The sequence below is a fragment of the Macaca thibetana genome, chromosome 7, assembly GCF_024542745.1.
Source record: "Macaca thibetana thibetana isolate TM-01 chromosome 7, ASM2454274v1, whole genome shotgun sequence".
NCBI classification, from domain to species: Eukaryota; Metazoa; Chordata; class Mammalia; order Primates; family Cercopithecidae; genus Macaca; species Macaca thibetana.
The window spans coordinates 48,670,189-48,688,106 of NC_065584.1; the positions used below are offsets into that span (position 1 = coordinate 48,670,189).

The following is a 17,918-nucleotide window of genomic DNA, read 5'->3' on the forward strand; positions in this document are numbered from 1 at the left end:
ACTTTATTGGGGATTCCTCAAACTATCATATTCCTGAATTTTGTGAGCAAGGCAGTGTCAGCGCCATTTTCAGGACTTTGGAAATACCTTCAGAATATGGGAAGGGAAGAGCTAATGTTTACTAAATAATTTTGTTTTCTTATATATACTTGGGTTCGCAACCATATTTAAAATATGTATGCAACACCTAATAAATTCTTGCTAAATACATAATAAAAAAATATACATATAGGTATATATGTGGCCCTCTCAACATATATTTGGTGTACTGTTTGTTACTCCACTATATGTGTACCTCTCTGGTATCCAGGACACAGACTTATATGTAAAACATTGGAACTTCATTAGACAAATAGCAATTCTATATTAAAATGGCATGTGTTAAAATACTATGTTAAAATGCTTGCCCTATATTTTTGGAACTCCTAGCTCAACAAAAGGGTATTCAGACCAAAATATTATATATAGCGCTTTATTTTTCTTCTTCAGAAAATAAGAATATTATTTCAAAGAATACTTATAGAATATTATAGTATAAATGCAGTTTCAAACCCATTTTATTGATTCTCTGAACCATTCTATGAGGTATGGGCAAATCTCACATCTAGATTTTCTAGGAGAAAGTTATCAACTTGAATTCACTTCTTCTGGTCCTAGGCTCTGAGCTCTGTTATCTCACAATGCTCTGTCAACACTGCTAAGGGCAAGAAATTATTTAAGGTGATAGATTATAGACTGTTTCACTTTCTTAATATATGATTTCTTATACTTTAGTATATGATTAGTAGAGGCTGTTTGGAGACCTTATAGGAAAATATGTGTTTATTTGGGACAAAGTGAAATAAAGAGAAATGACATGGACAGATAGTCCACTCCTGATATTCCTGGTATCCCACAAGGAGATACACAGAGGAGACAAGGCCAGGCAAAATGTTTGTGCTTGTTACCATGAGGCTTTGTGTCTGTGTATTCCTGTGAACCAGGTTGCACTTTGGCAACAATCCCTTGTGCTTACATTAATCCAGTGTGAGTGGCCAACCGAGGCAGGACACTCCTTTTCCTTCCCCTCTGAGCTCATATTCGCTGGCTTAAGAGTGATATTAAAAGACTAGACAGGCCTAGTCTAAGCAAGCTGCCCCAGGCCTTTTCAGGAAAGAGCAATGCTGAGTCGAAGCAGACTCTGGCTGGTGTTACTTTCTCAATCTAAGGAAGTAAAGTCCAGAGAAAGAAAACTCAAGGGAGAGTACACGCATACCTCACTTTACTGCGTTGTTGCTTTATTGTACTTCACAGATAATTGTGTTTTTTATACATTGAAGGTTTGTGGCAACCCACGGAGCAAGTCTGTTAGCAGCATTTTTCCAACACCGTGTACTCAGTTACTGTTTCTGTGTTATATTTTAATTCTCACAAGATTTCAAACTTTTTCATTATCGTTATATCTATTATGGTGATGTGTGATCAGTGATCTTTGATGTTACTGTTGTAACGGTTTTGGGGTGCCACCAACCATGACCAAATAAGACAATGACCTTACTTGATGGTGCTGTATGTGTTCTGACTGTTCTACTGACCATCCATTTCCCTATCTCTCACCCTCTCCTCGGGCCTCTCTATTCCTTGAAACACAACAATATTGAAATTAGGCCAATTAATAACCTCACAAAGACCCCTAAGCATCCAAGTCAAAGGAAGAGTGTCACATCTCTCACTTTAAGTCAAAAGCTAGAAAGGATTTTAGTGAGGAAGCCATGTTGAAAGCTGAGACAGGCTGAAAGCTAGGCCTCTTGCACCAAACAGCCAAGTCATGAATGCAAAGGATAAGTTCTTAAAGGAAATGAAAAGTGCTACTCCATTGAATACACAAATGATGAGAAAGTGAAACAGCCTTATTGCTGATATGGAGAAAATTTTAGTGGTCTGGATGGAAGATCCAACCAGCCACATCATTCCTTTAAGCCTGAGCAAGGCTCTAACTCTTTTCAATTCTGTGAAGGCTGAGAAAGGTAAGGAAGCTGCAGGAGAAAGTTTGATTCTAGCAGAGGATGCTTCATGACATTTAAGGAAAGAAGCTGTCTCTATAACATAAGTGCAAGGTGAAGCAGTAAGTGCTGATCAAGAAGCTGCAGCAAGTTATCCAGAAGATCAAGCTAAGATCATTGATGAAGGTGGTGACACAAAACAACAGATTTTAATTGCAGGTGAAACAATCTTACATTGAAAGATGTCATCTAGGACTTTCATAGCAGGAAAGGAGAAGTCAATGCCTGGCTTCAAAGCTTCAAAAGAAAGACTAACTCTCTTATTAGAAGCTAATGAAGCTGGTGACTTTAAGTTGAAGCCAATGTTTATTTACCATTCTGAAAATCTGAGGTTTTCTGATCCTCCCACAGAAAATGAAAGCATCAATATCAATTGCCTCTTATTCCCAAGCTTCTTAAAAGGTCCATAATACATACTAATAATTAGCTATCTATTTCTTCCACCTTCTTCTAATTCTGCTGTCTCCTGCTACAGGTATTCCAATAAGGACTTGATTGGAATGTCTCTAAAGTTGATCATGAGTATCCGTTTTCAAACTTTTAGAGCAGCAACAGAGCACATAGAATTTCATAATATCAGCTCCATATCCTACCAAATTTAGAAAGTACTTCAAATTCCACAATCCAATATAATTACAATAAGTGCTAAAATTCAAGGAACTATTTACATGATGTCCCTTTATCATAATACATTTTGGAAGTATATAATGCTCTTAGCATAGTGTCTGTCCCATACAAGATATTCTACAAACAAAAGCTTAAAAGACATGTGATTTCTAATATTGGTTTACCTGTCTCTCTCTCTCCTCCTTTCCTCGAATAAAACTGTAATCTCTCTGTAGACAAACTAGTTTTTCTCTTTGTATCTTGAGTATCTCCCATGGAACTAATAGGAAAAGCTCAATAAATGCTTTTTGGGTAAATGAATGAATGAATGAAGAGATAGTATGTTGCATTGTTAAGAATTTGAATTTCATCATGAAAAGCATTTCATCAGTTAATAGGATATAGAATTATAAATGAATATTCAATTTTTAGATTGGAAAATATATTTATCTCGTGATTTCAGGTTTTGAAATGTCTCTGAACAAAATATAGTTTATAAATTGATGTCCAAAACTTCCAGATGACGATTGTTCATCCTACCCTTTTGGACTCAGCCAGTGGGACCCAGAGCTTGAGGTGAGAGTGAGCAGGTCACAAAACAAAAGAACACTACAGCATGAGACATATGGAGGATGGGAAGGAAGGGCAGGTTTTAAATGTAAAGTGCAACAAAATACATGAAGAGGGAGAAGTGAAATAAAGGGTCAGCAATATTCACAAGGAAGATAATTCAGCAGGTAGAGCAAGGAAATATTCCCATATGCAAGGGAAGTCTGCGTGTCAGAGTATGGTAGGAGACACCAAGTAAGCTCTTGATCAGGAACAGATCTGTAAAGGGCAAATGTTGGTTTAGTTAGATTGATACTAACATCTATTTTCCTCCTTCCCTCCCTTCTTTCTTTCCTTTCCCTCCTCCTTCCCTCCCTCATTCCCTTCCCCGTTCCCTTCCCTTCCTTTTTTCTAGAGACAAGTAAAAATTTACAGACTCTTCTTCTTCTCGGTAACTGGACTTCTCATTTTCATCCTGCTACCATCATTAACTTTTGTGCTTACAGTGGGCTGGACTTATAAGAAAGGATTATATTTTGCATTCACCTTAAGCATCATTGGGTTGGGTAACTATGTATTAGGTAAGTCAACTGATATTATTAATCATAGAATTGTATTATTGCTAGCCACAGAATCAACAGGTTTTTTTTTTGTTTGTTTGTTTGTTTTTGAGAGGGAGTCTTGCTCTGTCGCCCAGACTGGAGTGCAGTAGTGCCACCTCAACTCACTGCAACCTCTGCCTCCCGGGTTCAAGCAATTCTCCTACCTCAGCTTCCCAAGTAGCTGGAATTACAGGTCCCACCAACACGCTCAGCTAATTTTTGCATTTTTAATAGAGACCAGATTTCACCATCTTGGCCAGCCTGGTCTCAAACTCCTGATCTCAAGTGATCTGCCCACCTCTACCTCCCACAGTGCTGGGATTACGGGTGTGAGCCACCACGCCCAGCCAGAATCAACAGAATTTTAGATTAAAGTATAACTAGAAATTTAGAAGTTATCTATTAGAGTAGAATGAAGGCCAAAAACGATTTTTAAAACTCCAATCACATAATAAAAAATTCAAAATGAGAATTATAACTACAAATTTAGAACTATAATTATATATTCTCATTGAATATGCTATTCATTTTATAAGTGCTACTTCTTAATTTCCAGTTAGTTTTAAATAATCTATAATAGTCAGTGATTAGACTCCACAAGTAGGCTTTTTGTGGGTTTATACAAATGTGTTATAGCTTATGAGGGGGAAAAGGGGATGAGAGGCAAAATTCAACTTTCGGTGATTTAAATGTGATTGGATTTTTACCTTTAGGTATAAATCATTCTAAGAATTACTCACAAATTTACCCAATAATACTAATACTTTGGTGTACCTTTGGTCTTGCTTGAATTGCCAGTGTGCAGGAGATTTTCCCCTATGTTTTATTCTGGAGGTTTTATAGTTTCTGGTCTTACATCTGGTCTTGAATTGCCAATGTCCAGGAGATTTTCCCCTATGTTTTATTCTGGAGGCTTTATAGTTTCCGGTCTTACAGTTAAGTCTTTTATCCATTTTAAGTTGATTTTTGTGGATGAAGTGTTTGTTTTTCTGCATGTGGAAATCCCATTTTCTCAGTACCATTTATTGAAGAGACTATCCTTTCCCAGTTGTGTCCTCTTGATGCCCTTTTCAAAAATTAGTTTACCATATATGGTTGGATTTATTTCTGAGATCTCTGTTCTACTGGTCTATGCGACAGCTTTTAGCTCAGTACTATACTGTTATGACTACTATAGCTTTGTATTATAGTTTTAAATCAGGAAATGTGATGTCTCGAAATTTATTTTTTCTTTTCAGAATTATTTTAGCTATTTGGAGTCTTTCATGTTTCCATGTTAATTTTAGGATTAGTTTTTTCTATTCCCGTGAAGAATGTGATCAGGATTTTAATAGCAATTGTGTTTAATCTGTATATTGCTTGGAACAGTATGGAAATTTTAACAGTATTAATTTTTCTTTCTTTTTTTTGGAGAAAGAGTCTCACTCTGTTGCCCAGGCTGTGATCTCGGCACACTGCAACCTCTGCCACTCAGGTTTAAGTGATTCTCCGGCCTCAGCCTCCCAAGTAGCTGGGATTACAGGCACCTGTCACCACACCTAGAAAAGATGTTAGACTTTTGTACTTTTAGTAAAGACGGGTTTTCACCATCATGGCCAGGCTGGTCTTGAAATCCTGACCTGGTGATCCACCCACCTCGGCCTCCCAAAGTGCTGGGATTACAGGCATGAGCCACTGTACCTGGCCCAGTATTAGTTTTTCTATTGTATGAACACAGGATATCTTTCCATTTATTTGAGCCTTCAATTTCTTTCATCAATTTTTTACAGTTTTCAGATTTTTCATCTCCTAAAGTATTTTTTGATGCAATTGCAAATGGCATTTGTTTTTTTAAATTTATTTTTCAGTTAGGTAATTATATTTAAAAATGCTACTGATTTTCTACATTGATTTTGTATCCTGCAACTTTACTGAATTCAATTATTAGTTTAAACAGTATTTGGTGGAATCTTTAAGATTGTTCAAGAATCATTAAGGTTACTTACATATAGAAACATTTCATCTGCAAATAGAAGTAATTTGACTTCTTCTCTCTCAGTTTAAATACATTTTATTTCTTTTTCTTTTCTGATTGTTCTTGCTAGTACTTCCAGAACTATGTTGAATAGAATTGGCAAGAGTGAGCATCCTTGCTTTGTACTGGATCTTATTGGAAATGCTTTCAGTTTTCCCCCACTGATTATTAATGTTAGCTGTGTGTTTTTCATAGATGACCTTTATTGCATTGAGGAGCTTTCCTTCTATACCTAAACTGTTGAGAGTTTTTATCAAGAAAAGATGTCAGACTCTATCAAATGCTTTTCTGCATCAATTAAGATGATCACGTGGTTTTTATCTCACATTCTGATAATGTGATATATTACACTGATTGATTTCCATTTGTTAAAACAGGCTTGCATGCCAGGGATACATCCCACTTGGTCATGATGATGTACAGTCTTTTTGATGTATTGTTGGAAAAGGTTTGCTAATATTTTATTGAGCATTTTTGCATCAATATTCATTACAGAAATTAGCCTGTTGTTTTCTTTTCTTGAAATGTCTTTGGCTTTTGTATCAAGGCGATACTGGCCTTATAAGATGTGTTTGGAAGAGTTTTAGGAGTACTGGTATTAATTCTTTGGATGTTTGGTAGAATTTAGCTGTGAAGCTATCTGGTCCTGGGCTCTTATTTTTTGAAAGGTTTTTGACTACCTCTTCAATCTTTTGTTTGTTATATGTCTGTTCAGGATTTCTATTTCTTCCTGGCCAAATCTTGGTCATTATTTACAATCTACCAAATTTACAATCTTGGTAGGTTGTATTTTTCCAGGAATGTATCTGTTTCCTTTAGGTTGTCTTACTTGTTGGCATAAAATTTTTCATGAGAGTCTCTTATAATCCTTCGTATTTCTGAGGCATCTGTTGTAATTTTCTCACTTTCATTTTCGTGTTTGTACCTCTTCCAAATTCTGATTTTGTTGAGCTCCCATGTGTTGAGGTGGTTACTCAGGACAACAAGACAAACTGAAAGTAGTGATAAACTTTTTATGCACTTTCTGTGATGGAGTAAGCCAGAGACAGCATAGGTGCTGGCTCCTCAATGTTTCATTTCCCCCCATAGAACAGCACTGGGTGAGGTAAAGCAGTGTAGACAAGGGGATTGTCTCACTGCCAAGAAGCTGTGAACAAAAGGATCCTGTCATTATATGGATCCAGGAGGCTGTGGGGAGACAGAGTGCGTAAGGGCTAGGAGTGGAAAAGTACTAAGTCAGAGTGGAGAAACATGTCTTAGTCAAGGCCCCCTAGCGAGGAGGTCTTGGCAGAGTTGCTCAAAATGTGCCTCAGCTGAGGACCCCCATAAAGAGGTCTTCAAATGGAGGCGCCTAGGCTAGACATGCAGAGAGGTAAATGAGCATGGTTGGCCCAGGGGCGCCTGAGTCCTTTCCTGCAACACCACCCCCGCCCCGAGACTGCAATGCACTGGCTGTGCACCAAGACTGGTGTGGAAGGGCAGCTTCCCCCTATGAGGCCTGCCAGGCAAAGCCTTGTAATTGCCTGTGGTCAGACTTGAATGAACACACATAGAACTGTGGCCTGGAGCTAGACTCCTCAGATTAGTCCCACCAGCTCAGCTGAAGTTAAGGGCTCAGTTGTTTTCTCATCATCCCTGAAGCCTCTTCATCTCTGGCAGGCCCTGTCCTCTGCCAGACACATCTGTGTTTGTCCCAGGGATGAGTTGCCACTGAGCTCTGCTGACCTATAAAGGGCTCATTCTTCTTGTGAATTCATTCATCATGGCTTCCTTGTGTCCACTGCTCAATAGCTCTACAGAAAACTAGGGTTTTTATTTTATCCCTTTTATCTGTGTTATTGGTGCAAGAGCCAAGAATTTTTGCATCCTGAAGAAGTAGTATTAAGTGCCTTACATGCACTGTGTTCTAGGGAGCGGTTGTCTGCCTTCCAGTTCCACTCTCCACCATTCTGCACTCTGCTCTGAACCCCACACACTGAACTCGGTGGCTGCATCAATAGACAGCCTTGCTTCTATTTTAGTTTGACCAATGGGAATTACTAGAAGTAGATTAGATGGAGAGGAGGAGGGATTTTAGATCATTTAATCCCTCAGCTTTACCTCTGCTGGGTCATCAAAGGACAGTTGCTTTCTTCTGTTGAAGCATTTGTCAGTGTCCTCTCCTACAACTATAACTTAAACTTTCTCTGGGTTCGGGTATCTATTCTCTTCTTTGCCTTTTTAGGCCTAAGGTGGTAATGACTTTTATTTTGCCAACATTGGGGTAGTTCACCATCTCTTATGACTATACTCTTTCCAGTTTGTAAACAGTCCCTTTATTAAATGACCCTCAATTACTCATTTGAATGTGTGATTTCCTATTGTGATTCTGATATATTTTTATTCACTGCAATCATACTTCATGTGCTAAGTATGATTATCATCCTCATTTTACTGATGTGGAAATTGAGGGTTAGTAAGTTGCCTAGTTAGTAACAGGACTATAGTTCAAGCTTACGTCTATTTAACATAAGCGAGGTCACCTGTAGCCAGTTCACTCTAACTGTAGTGTGCAGGGAACATTTGAGGGTTGTGTTTTGGAGACAGGAAGACAATTACAATTATCTAGGTGAAAAATAAGCACCCTAATATGCCAGTGACAGTGTGAATGGAGATCTTGTAATGATTCAAGTGCTTTTATGAAGAATAAAAAAGACTAGGTGGCCAACTTTTATGTATCTACTTAAGTTGGCCACCCATTCATTTTTATTCTTCATAAGACAACTCAAATCATTTTATATGTGTATATAATATTTATTACATTATATATAATATATAATATTACATATATGTAATATATATTAAATATAATATTTTATATATATAACTTTGTGGGAGAGGTTGGGTGGCTTGTGTGAAGGAATGCAAGAAGTCGAGGGTGACGTAAGGTTGTCAGCTTACTACCACCTTATTACACTTGGTTCTCATGTAAAATAGTAATAACAACAATGGCTGATGATATTGCCCCCAATGAGGAGACAAAATATGCTTCGAAATGAGCACCTTTAATTGCTTTACAGAATTGCCTGTAGTACAATAATGGAAGCAGGCAATCTTAGTCCTAACAGATCTTCCTTTCTCTCCCAAGCTGGTAGACAGATACTGGCTCTTGCCAGACTGCTATCATCAACAGATTGAGTTGACAAGTTTGTAATGAAGGAAAACTTGGAGGGACGAAGTGTAAGAAGTACCCTCATCATTTATGATCTCTGGGCATATGGCTAGAAACAGGAGGAGACAAAACATTGTGCCTACTGACATTTGCCAGTCCTACAGTGAATTTTGATTGAAAAATACATGAATGTTCCCTTTTTTGAGATGTCTGTTGTCACCACCTTAATATAAAAAAAATCATTTTTTCCCTTTCTACAGTAAGCATGCCCTCATTATTAGGAGTATTAAATCATCGAGAAACACTGAAGTCAGCTAAGTCCCTTTAGCCAAGTACAGGAACTACACTAGCCAAAATGCTCTGGGTGAAGTTCATTACTTAATCATCTACCTTCCAAAAGCAAAGTATCTTTTTCTAGTTTCTTAGATATTATCTGTAACCCATAACTTTTGAGTGGTTTGACTTATCAACAAAGGCCTGATGATAATTTAGTGGAACTACTTCCTAGAAGAGAAGGCTGAGTTTGAGAAGAGAGTCCTTAAAGCACAGATTAACATTTTCTTGGCTAAATGTTCCAAGCACATTTGTGGAAGGTACAGAGCAGTCCACTTGGGCATTTAAAAGGGCTACAGAGACCTGGGATCCTTCCATCTTTGGAGGCTCTTAGCTTACTAAAATTTTTTTGGGTGCTAAAATAGACTTATAATAGTTGAAGTATAGCGTGAATACACATAACAAATTAATACTTAGACAGAAAAAAAAAGTGCAATATAACTCTGTTATTTAGAAGATAATAACAACATTCATAAAAGTCATTGCTCCACATAATGGAGGTGGACAGTTAATGGAACATAAGCTTAAAACTATACGACATCTTTCAGTGTCATCAGTATACCCCATTTGAAGATCTACATTTGAGCCCTTTCACGAGTACGGGCCTTGTATAAATAGCCCTTCAGGTCTCCACTAGGATAGGGGTGGTCCCAACTCCTTTAGCCCAAGAAAGCACTTCAAAAATAGACGTTGGAGGCAATGGATATCCTAAATACCTGGCTTACACGTTCTAGGAGTGTAACAAAATTTCACACATACCCCATTAATATGTACAAAGATTAGGTATCAAAAAAGTAGACCTTAGACTTCGTTTTGGGAAATGATGGTTTCTGAGACACTCCTGTCTCCTTCCACTGAGCCTCCTTCTAGGTAACACTTTGACGGTCTATTTTGAGTGTTTATGACTTAGGAAGTTATATACCTTGGCTCCTTGTAGGAATGATCCAGAATGCTTATTCTTCACAGGAATGTCCTTTGACAAAAATACAGTGCAACATAACTGCTATTTTATCTTTTTTATTTATTTTGAGACAGGGCCTCACTCTGTCACCCAGGATGGAGTGCCTGGTGCGGTCTTGGCTCACTGCAACCTCTGCCTCCTGGGCTCAAGTGATCCCCCTACCTCAGCCTCCCAAGTAACTGCGACCACAGGCATGCACCACCACGCCCAGCTAATTTTTGTGTTTTTTGGTAGAGATAGGGTTTCCCCATGTTGCCTAGGCTGGTCTTGAACTCCTGGGCTCAAGCAATTTGCCCACCTTGGCCTCCCAAAGTGCTGAGATTATAGGCATGAGCCACTGCGCCCGGCCAATAATTGCAACTTTAAAGATAACTATGCTTTTTAGCACAATCCTTGTTGAAGAATATCTGTAACAGTGTAAACTGGTCCATCTCCAAGAGTGCCGGACCTGGGGATTTGGTCACATGAATATGGGTTCAAATTCTGCTGCACCAAGACTAGTTAAGTGACACGAAGAAATTACTAATCCCTCTGAGCCTTGATTTCAACTGCAGAATGGGGATAATAATAGTCCTTATCTCACAGGGTGGTCTGAAGATTGAATGGGTTGCCGCAATGAGAGCACTCCTGTGCTGCCTGGCATCTACCGGGCACTCAGATGTTCCTCATTATCGCTGTTATTCTTTTCCCAAATGCAGACTCAAATTTTCAGAAACAGAGCTATACGTAGAAGGTAAAAAGTTCAAACTTCTTTTTTAAACTACTTTTTGATGTTTTTAGACATTTCAGATTTTTACTTAAAGAAGTTTAGAGGCACTAATTACTCTGATGAGCTCTGAAATGGGTAATAGCCCTTATGTAGTGCCAAGGCTTGGCCTCCAGATGTCAGTATGAACTCAACTGATTGAGGTGGTTACTGTTTGAACCAGTTGGATGGTTAAAGCTCCTCTCTGCTTATCTATTAAATAACATTGCAGATGCACAATCATTCTTTGATTTTAAAAAGGTAATAAATATATACCTTTTGACCTATTACTTTGGAGGACATTAAACCATAAAGCTGGTATGGAAAATATGCAACAAGTATATGAATCTGAAAATACCACTTCAAGAAAGTTGGACACCATTACCACAAATAAAAACGTGGAAAGAGTGTTAAATTTAACAATTGCTCTTGGAATAAAAGTATTATTTACATAATTATGACATCTACCTTATGAGTCCTCAAAAATTATTCAACAGAAATCAGAGGCCACATCTGATATTCCTTACATTCTACAGCTGTGCAGTAAATATTTCGAGCCATTTCCATTAGAAAGTGGGATTAAAAATAGGTCCATGTCTATGAAGACCATGTGAAAGTAAATTGCTCCAGAAAGTGTCCCAGATTTATTATGGGTGTTGCTACAGAAACCTCAAGAAGAAGTTTGCTTTTAGAGGACATCCTTTTTTATTCTATGTGTTCAATAAACACGTATTGAGCATCTACTACATTCCAGGTAGATTTTAAGTGTTGAGAATACAGCAGTAAACAAAGCAGACAAAATCCCTGCCCACATGGTTTATGGTTTAGGGAAAAGAGACAGAGAGTACACACAATAGATAAATGAATAAACAAAATAGTATAGAAGGTAAGTGCTACAGATCAAAAATGGGAAAGAAGGCAAACATTTGAAATACAGTGGTTAATGCAGGACAAATTGAACAAGTGACGTTTAAGGAAACACTTGAAGCAAGTGAGGGAGCAAACCAGAGGTATATTTGGGAGAAGAGCACTCCAGGTAGAGGGACCAGCAAAGGCAAAGTCAAGGGACAGCAAAAATGCTAGTGTGACTGGAGCAGACTAGACGGGACTCCTTCCAGGATTTCTGGTAGAGTCATGGCATGATTTGACTTTACTGAAACCCATCTGGTTGCTCTGGTAAGAACAGGTGGCAAGTGTGGAACAGGGCCACACAGGAAAACCAGCCAGGAGGCAACTGCAATACTCTAAGGTAAAGACTGGGGGTTTAGAAGAAGATTTCAGGTGGAACATCTAAAGATGGTTGTTCAAGTGAAGATATCTGGATGCCTCTGCAGCCTGGAAAGGTCTGTTAGTTTAAGGATGAACCTGTTTTAAAGTCCATTCTAAAACAAACAAAAAAATCCCACCCATAATCCTTTTATACTAATGAATTACATCTTGAAAGCCTATTATAGAAGAGAAAAAAAGTCTTATTTTATAATAGTGCAAAAAGAAGAGTCAGAAAAAAAGTCAGCATGACAAATATATAAAACTCAAATACATAATGAGTACATGACAAATACATAAAACTAATATTTATGGGAGACAAGATGCAAAGTTTCTTCTGATCTTGACAAAAATATTGAAACCAGATTTCTATCTTACAAAAAAGAAAATTTCTATCTTAAAGAAAATTCCATTTTCTCTGGAATCCTAATCATTTTTTTCTTATACCAAACTTATCTCAGAAATACCAATTCAGTTTTTAAAAAGTCAATAGACTGTTTTAGAGTAGTTTTAGGTTTACAGAAAAAGGAATTTAAAAGACAGCATTCCCACATACCACCCCACTCTCAACTAATGCAGCCCTCACCCACACTAATGCAAGATTTTAATAACTCATTGATACATTATGATCAATTGGAGTCCATAGTTTACATGAAGTTTCACTCTTCGTGTTGTACAGTTCTATGGGTTTTGACAAGGGCCTAACATTATGTATCTAACATTGCAATATCATACAGAATAGTTTCACTGCTCTAAAATTCTCCTGTGCTCCACCCAGTCATCTTTTTCCTTGCCCAGAACCTCTGGCAACCACTGATTTTTTTCTATCTCTATAGTTTTGCCTTTTCCAGAATGTCATATAGTTGGAATCATATAGTATGTAGCCTTTTAAAATTGGCTTCTTTTATTTAGCAATGTACATTTAAGGCTCTTCTCTGTCTTTCTGTGGCTTGATGGCTTATTTTTAAAATTGATTTAGTTGGAAGCGTCTGTGTGTCCCTCCCTTTGTACTTGTATAAAGAAATATTTCATCTATCCTGTATTACCATCTTTGTATGCAGAACTCTAAAACTTCATTATGTACCCTTCCCACATGCCAGCAGGCATTGTCGATTATGGTGACAAACAATATTTTCATTAAAATAAGATCCATTTGTTCTGGTAAGTGTTCCAATAAGGAGACTACAAAATATCATGTAAAGACCCATTGTCACTGGCACCTGATCCAAGTCATCGCTGACATGGGTCCATTTTATGACCCACTCTTGACATTTCCTATTTGCTGTACTTCAGGAAAAAGAATCCAGTTTTTCTCTCTACCCCACCTCCACTGTGTGTCAAAGAAGGTGCACAGATACCAGCCTGGGCAACAGAGTGAGACTCCAGCTCAAAAGAAAAAAAAAAAAGAAATACGTAACATCTATGGAAGGTGAAATTATGACGCTAGCTGGCAACAAACACTGCAAAGTCAGCATGTTTTCCTGCCAATGTGGTGTATGTCCTTAACTCAAAACCTAACACTGTTCTTTCTCTCACAGACTGAAGACTGAGATCTGTGGAATGGTGGTGACATTTCTCAAAATGACATGGAAGGATCCACTCACAATTTTTTTCTTTTTTTACATGACATGCCCATATTCCTGCCTGTGATGGGATACAGATTTTATTATCCGAGGAGGAATGCTCCCTTCTAGAGGACAAGAATGGTTCCACTAAACTGGAAGTAGAGACAGTCATCTGATGCTTTTGAGGTCCACATTTCACTGAGGTAAAAGGCAAAAAAGGAAGCCATGCTGTTGTTTTATGTGATTGCTCATGACCGTCAGAGAAATGTAGTTAGTGCTAGATAATGGGAATATAAAGTAGTATAGAGGAAATCTGGTGTGCCCAGTAATGAGCATAATTTCTGGTTGGTCTCTTGCCTTATATATGTCTTCCAGCATGCCCACTTCCTTCAGCCTCTTCATTCCTTCTTGTACCTCCCCCTACCATCTGGTGGGCCAACTCGGGAATTCCCATTTCATTCAGTGCTTCCCATTACTTTTCCATGCTTCCAAGAACCACGCCAGCAGCACATTTTCCCTTCCCCTAGAGTCCTTTTTCAGGGTGTTAAATCCCATCCATAAGCAAGTGCAACCAAGCCAGTGATTTCTTGCAAGACCAGTTTTATATTTTGTGCACCTTGATCAAGTAGCCTCAAAATCCAATCCCAGTTACAGGCCAATGAATTCTTGTAATTCCTCATTACATAGTATCTTTTTTCCTTAATCCCACCCAGCATGTTTCTTGACAGTTTGTGTAGGGATTTAGCTCTAGTTATTGGTCTGGCAACCAGGAGAGGAGGTGAGGATGTAACACGGTAACACAACAGAAGCACATGCTCTTATTAGGGAAACATGGGCCACCTTTCCAAGGCTAGAGGGTCCAGAGGTAGAAGATGCAGAGTCAACATCCTTAGGAGTATCCATCCAGATTTCTCCAATCTCATGTTTCAGGAAGCCCACTAGGGCCCTGGATTTTCATAATGCATCTGCCTTGAGTATTCAAAGGTCACTAGAGCACTGTGACTCTAAGAACTAGGTTTTCAGTCTCTTGCTCAGCTATGCCCTTCCGCTGAAGGAAACAAGGGTCTTTTTATAAGATACATAGAGGCTCTCTGGCTCTCATATTTATCCATTACTGTAAACACACACATCTATATCTACCTGTTCTTCCATCCATATCTATAACTATATCCATGTTTGCATCTATGTATATATTTAGAGAATTCATACTTTGAATTTTTTTAAAACATCACATTGAATAAGATGAAAGGCTAAGTTTCCTAATTTCTCCCAAAAAAGATGCTACTATGATATAGGGACCATAGTTACTGAAACAACAAATCCCTCAGGCCATACTTTTTGAGTTAATATGAGAGAGCTAAAAAAAATGCATACAATTTTAAGAAAATTAGATTGAGGTCAGGTGCGGTGGCTCATGCCTGTAATCTCAGTACTTTGGGAGGCCGAGGCGGGCAGATCATGAGGTCAGGAGATCAAGACCATCCTGGCTAACATGGTGAAACCCCATCTCTACTAAACATACAAAAAAATTAGCCAGGCATGGTGGCAGGTGCCTGTAGTCCCAGCTACTTGGGAGGCTGAGGCAGGAGAATGGCGTGAACCTGGGAGGCAGAGCTTGCAGTGAGCCGAGATCATGCCACTGCACTCGAGCCTGGGCGACAGAGTGAGACTCCGTCTCAAAAAAAAAAAAAAAAAAAGGAAAATTAGATTGATAATCAGAAATAATGTGTATAAAAAATATATCCAAATGAAAATAACTCCACAGATTTGTACATGTGTATTTCTACCTTTACTGAAGTACATGGTGGGGGAAAAATGGAAACACAGCTTTCAGAATAAGCTGCTATTGAATAAAAATGCCAGTCTGCATCCAAATATGGGGTGAGGCTGATGTGGGGAGGATTAATAAGTAAAGTTGAGACTTGCATTATATTTTAAAATTATTTTTAAGTGACAAAATTAACAAATTTAATGTGGAACTATAACCCATATAAGAGGTTTACTGAGAAACATCTGATCATTTTTCTGTTCCTCCTTTCTCTTCTGAAACATTTGAAAAGGCTTTGTGGAAACATTCTGCAGTCCTGATGAATGAAAACTATTACAAGTATTGTATTCCAAGCTCTGGCTTCTTTTTTCTTCTACACCCTCTGTTTCAGATGTGTTCTTACTTAGTTTGTTTCCATTTTTTGCAAGAAGCTGGTTATTATATTAAATAGAAGAGCAATCCAGGAAAGACCATGGAGAATCCAAATTGATATTAAGAGTGAGTAAATGATGTGCTGATTCTCTTTCATAAGAAGAAATTACAGACAGGAAATAAAATGTAAATAATCATATGGTGAATTTTTCCCATAACACCTTCTTTTTATTAATACCTAAAAACATGCCTCTTTGGTTGCAGTGAGCCAAGATAGTGCCACTGCACTCCAGCCTAGGTGACAGAGCAAGACTCCGTCTCAAAAAAAAAAAAAAAAACAACCAACAACAACAACAACAACCAAAAAAAAAAAAAAAAACCAAAACCAAAACACATGCCTCCTTTTAGAATCTGATCTTAAAACCAGAAAGTAAAATTAAAGATTTCTAAAATTATCACTGCTTTCAAGGAAAAAATGTACTTTAAATTACAAACATTCGGATTATCTTCGATTTTTATAGCACATTTTGAGGGTGAAAAATTCACTTCCCCTTTGAAAATTGTTCTTTTGAATAAGGATAAGATTTTGAAATGGTCATTTATTTATCATCTCTACCTATAGGAAAGCTTTAAAATGAGGAAAGGAAAATATAAATATGTAAAACATCTTTTAAAATAATATTCATTTTTAAAATAACAATGCAATCCACTCTACTGTGCCATTTATCTGCATTTCTGAGTTTAAAATTGTATAATTTATTGCTTTTGTTATAAAAAAAATCTTAGGCAAACTCTTTGAAGGGGGAAAAAAAATCACTCATAATTCAATCATCCTAACATGGCAGCTACTATAACTTTTACATTCCCTTCAGATCTTGTCATTTATTTTTCATGATTGAAATCTACATGTATGAGATGTAACAGAAAGAACATGGACTTTGAAGTCAAAGAGAAGTGACAAGAAACAAATTACATAATAAATAAATCTTGATTTATCATATAATACAATTTGTACTGTGCTAATTATGGCATAAAATAAAAAATTTAAATTATCAGACATTAAAGTTTTCAACATTATCTGCAAATTTACCTGGAACAAAAGACTACAGACAGAGAAATACAGTAGAACATATAAGTCCTTGAGAAAATGCAGGGGTGAAACTCATAGGGAAATTAAGACATTTAAAAACAGCTGTGTATAATGGGGGGAATTAAGAAAAAAGCACGTGCACAGGCTCAGGGAAGATACATGCCCAAAAAAGACCAGAGAAGACAAGAGAATAAAAAATAATTATAAATCTCTGTTAATAGGTATACAATATATGAAATTGTAATTTGTAACATCAATAACAAAAGTGGAGTAGAGCTGTAAAAGAGTACAGCTGTTGTTTACAACCATTAAGTTGGTATCAGTTTAAAACAGATTGTTATAACTTTAGGATATTGTATATAATAATCCATGATTAAATCTCAAATAAAATATCTACAGAAGGTACTCAAAAGGAAATGAGAAGGGAGTCAAAATGTCTTCAATTTTCTGCTAATTAGAGCATAAAATAAAAGAAATATTTTAAATTATACATTAGATTATTAAATATTATCTACAGACTCACTTGGGGCAAGAGACTACAGGCAGAGATTTCTTAATAAAGTATAATGCATTTATTGTATAATTTGTCTCTGGTCACTACAAAGAGATCAACTAAACACGAAGGAAATCAATAAGGACGGAAACGAGGTGTAAAAATGTAAAATACACAGAAAACAACAAAATGACATAGAAAACTCTCTCCTATCAGTATTTTAAATGTAAATGGATTAAACTTCCCAAAGACATTAGATTGGCAGAATGGATTGAAAAAACAATCCAATTATTTGTTTTCTACAAGAGACTCGCTTTAGATTTAAGGACATGCACAGATTGAAAGTGAAAGGATGATAACA

At 37.2% G+C, this 17,918-nt stretch overlaps 2 long non-coding RNA genes across 4 annotated transcripts in view; one reads left to right on the top strand and one right to left on the bottom strand.

The window, feature by feature from the left end:
* The window catches only part of LOC126959113 (uncharacterized), a 455,629-nt gene that overhangs the window by 62,857 nt on the left and 374,854 nt on the right, over positions 1–17,918 (bottom strand). The window lies entirely within an intron of this gene.
* Positions 1–17,918, top strand: part of LOC126959112 (uncharacterized) — a 28,550-nt gene that overhangs the window by 5,710 nt on the left and 4,922 nt on the right. The window contains exons 3-5 of one of the 3 annotated variants that reach the window (XR_007727481.1): positions 3,613–3,778; positions 13,930–14,037; positions 15,895–16,100. This is a non-coding gene — a long non-coding RNA (uncharacterized LOC126959112). The remainder of the gene's footprint in view (positions 1–3,612; positions 3,779–13,929; positions 14,038–15,894; positions 16,101–17,918) is intronic. The other 2 variants (XR_007727483.1, XR_007727482.1) reach the window with 2 other exon arrangements.